Here is a 4018-nt window from a genome sequence, read left to right as displayed (position 1 = left end):
TTCCACTTTCACTTTCATCTTTTGTATCCTTCAAAAGGTTAGCTTCAATAACACAAGATAGAATAGTCATTATGTTCTTAACATCACCCCTGTTGCGGATGGCGCCATACAAGTCATCAACTTGTTGCCTAAGGCTGGATCATCGACATCAAAATTCATAATGATTGACATGGCATGAGGGAAAATGGCCCTCAATTCATCCAAGCAGTGAGGTTCCTCATCTTTACCTTAGATTTACCTTTGATTTGAGGATGAGGAGGAGGAACAACTTTCTTGTCATAAAGATCTTCAAGTTGCTTCCACACTTCATGAGCATTGTCAAATAAGTATATTCTCTTCAACACATCATAACTTATACCTCTCAATATAGCATTGGTAGTTTGGGCATTGAGGTGTAAGTCATGCTCTTCTTGGGAGTTGGGTGAAGATGATCCAATGGAGGCACATAGTCATTCTCAATGAGTTAATTATGTCCGGTCAGTTAAAGAAACTTGTCAATCATCATGGATTTCCAACTAGCATATTCTGTTCCTTCAAAGTAAGCACCATCGTAGTGACATCCTCCCTTACTAGACATATTACTCTCCTTAAATTGTGAAGCCAATGCAACGGTCAATTTACCAAGGATTAACTAATGGAGGACCTCGTTAAGGAGATCAAAACTCTGATACCACATGTAGGACCACTTAGTACAGTCCAGAGGGGGTGAATAGACTACAAGCAAATCAAAGGGACTATTTTCTCAATTTTAAGTTTCCTACGCAATTTTATGATTTTTTATTGGTAGCCTATCAATAGCCCTACACATGCAAGTCTAATAGAGTATAACAATGGAAGGAAAACACTTTGACAAGTATAAGCAAGAGTAGTTGGTGGAATGCAAACATGGGGTGGCTCGATGAAGATTTTTCCAGTGGTTCGGATAGTTGGCGTTGTCATACACCATGTTGATGGTGGCTTTGATCCATAAATGTTCTAGAATCACAAAGATCCCAGTTTTGCTTTCCACAAATGAACGAGCTCACGCCGGATTATCACCCACTAAGGGTCCATGAAGGAGCAACCCCTTGGTTGATTATGCCATCATGGCTTACGACCACAAAGGTCTAGCCTCACTCGGGGTAGATCTTCATGAAGTAGGCAATCTCCAAGACCACACAAAAATTCTTGGTTTCTTCGCAACTTGAAGACTTCCAAGCACCTAGCCAATCTACGAGGCACTCACCCTCCAAAAGTAATAAGGTTGAGGTTGCTTGATGATGAATTTCTTGCTCTTCTACTTCAAAAGACTCTCAAGTAGGGTTTTTGGACTGGAGAGGTAGGAGTGGAAAGCAAGGTGGGGATCAGATATCAAAGACTTGGCTTGATTGTTACATTATAAATATCTTTGAACTCATCATAAGAAGGTGGCGTTCTCTCTCAGAAAATATTATGGGATGGAGTTTCCTTCGAGTGAACTCATGGGATATGTGGGGGTATAAATAGGCTAGACTAGAAACCTAGTTGGATTGGATCCGAGTGGAATTGGACTTAGAGTCCTAACGAGCCTCAAGTGTTGAGACCATCTCTGACTTATACAAGTGAAAGGGGTGAGATCTTGGAAAGGGCAACATAGTCCCACGACCTAGCTACCACCACTCCCACATCCATGTCGTGCGATCGGATCTAGTAATTATAATTTGATGTTCCCCCATGCACGTGTGAATACCTTGGAGGTGTTTCATCTATGACGCTTGGACGAACCATTTGAGGGAACCGCGAGGAACTATTCGAAAGATCGGCGCAGACAAAACAGGAGAGGCACTTTCCCAACTCACATTTTGTTGTCATGATTGTGCGTCCAGTGGTAAAACCTGATACCGTGATCTACCCCCACTACATGACCCTGGTTCATGCAATAGATTTTTTTTGCACTAGCATAATGTACCGCATGCACCAACAATGCCATGAGAGACTATGTTGCATGATTTCAGATTCAGATAATTTGCATATGGTGATACCGTTGATACGTAGATTGGTTCTTGTACAGGTCGATGTCATCGACTATACATGCCGTTTGTGGATTGGATTGATGATATGGTTTCTGTAATCATGCGACAAAGGTCATTATACAATGTACCCCTAACGGTTAGTTTTCGCCATCAGGGTAAATTGCTGAGCATGAAACTAGTTGCAGCACACAAAGATCAATGTTGAATCAGAATGAAGATCAAAATTTGGTTTTCCCGGTGAAGAAATATGTTTGAGTTGTTTCGGCAAAATGACCATCACTTGGGCGAACTCCATTCGAGCTATAAGACCTGCCAAAACGCTCGGAAGGGAAAATTGTATCCGGCCATGACCTTCTTTGTCAGTTTTGACATCTTTTATAAGGCCCAATTCCCCTTGCAAAATATATTTTTGGATGCCTTAACCTTCGGTGTTAGAACATCTAACTTGTTCTTACGAAGAATATATGCTTGTGCTTTCGCATAGCTCATGAGATTGCATGCATATATCATGACCCGCGTGTCGTGAGTACTGCGCCAGAGCGGAGGCATATGGTTGTCCCTTTACTTTTTTTAATGACCTATGCTACTTCTTGAGCTTGCGTTGGTTTTTCCCTTGAAGAGGAAAGGGTGATGCAGCAAAGTAGAGATAAGTATTTCCCTCAATTAGAGAACCAAGGTATCAATCCAGTAGGAGATAACACACAAATCACCAATACCTCCATAAACAATCAAACAACTTGCACCCAACGTGATAAAGGGGTTGTCAATCCCTTCACGGTCACTTGCAAAAGTGAGATCTGATAGAGATAGATGAAACTAATCAAAAGATAAAATAAATATTTTTGGTATTTTTTGTTTATAGATCAGAAAGTAAAAGATTGCAAAATAGTAGATTGGAAACTTATATGATGGAAAATAGACCCAGGGCCATAGGTTTCACTAGTGGCTTCTCTCAAGATAGCAAATAATACGGTGGGTGAACAAATTACTGTCGAGCAATTGATAGAAAAGCGCAAAGTTATGATGATATCTAAGGCAATGATTATGAAATATAGGCATCACATCCGTGTCAAGTATACCAACTCCTGCCTGCATCTACTACTATTACTCCACACATCGACCGACTCCTGCCTGCATCTAGAGTATTAAGTTCATGAAGAACAGAGTAATGCATTAAGTAAGATGACATGATGTGGAGGAATAAACTCAAGCAATATGATGTAAACCCCATCTTTTTATCCTCGATGGCAACAACACAATACGTGCCTTGCTGCCCTATTGTCATTGGGAAAGGACACCGCAAGATTGAAGCCAAAGCTAAGCACTTATCCCATTGCAAGGAAAACCAATCTAGTTGGCCAAACTAAACCGATAGTTTGAAGAGAATTACGAAGATATCAAATCATGCATATAAGAATTCAGAGAAGATTCAAATAATATTCGTAGATAAGCTAATCATAAATCCACAATTCATCGGATCTTGACAAACACACCACAAAATAAGATTACATCGGATAGATCTCCAAGAACATTAAGGAGAACATGGTATTGAGAATCAAAGAGAGAGAAGAAGCCATCTAGCTACTAGCTATGGACCCATTGGTCTGAGGTAAACTACTCACTCTTCATCGAAAGGGCAATAGAGTTGATGTAGAAGCCCTCCGTGATCGAGCCCCCCTCCGGCAGGATGCCGGAAAGGCCCCTAGATGGGATCTCAGGGGTATAGAAGGTTGCAGCGGTGGAAAATTGTTTTCGTGGAGGCTTCTGGTGGTTTGGGGACATATGTGAATATATAGGAAGAAGAAGTAGGTCGGTGGAGTCACGAGGGGGCCACAAGGCAGGGGGCGCGCCCTACCCCCTATGCACGTCCTCCCCCCTTGTGGCCGCACGTGGTTATTCTGACTTGATCACCAAGTCTCCTGGGTGTCTTCTGGTCCAAGAAAAGTCATCACGAAGGTTTTATTCCTTTTGGACTCCGTTTCGTATTCCTCCTCTACGAAGCTCAAAAATAAGGAAAAAACAGAAAC

The sequence above is a fragment of the Triticum dicoccoides genome, chromosome 2B (genome assembly GCF_002162155.2).
Source record: "Triticum dicoccoides isolate Atlit2015 ecotype Zavitan chromosome 2B, WEW_v2.0, whole genome shotgun sequence".
Taxonomy (NCBI): Eukaryota; Viridiplantae; Streptophyta; class Magnoliopsida; order Poales; family Poaceae; genus Triticum; species Triticum dicoccoides.
Note: the sequence above shows the minus strand (reverse complement) of the source record.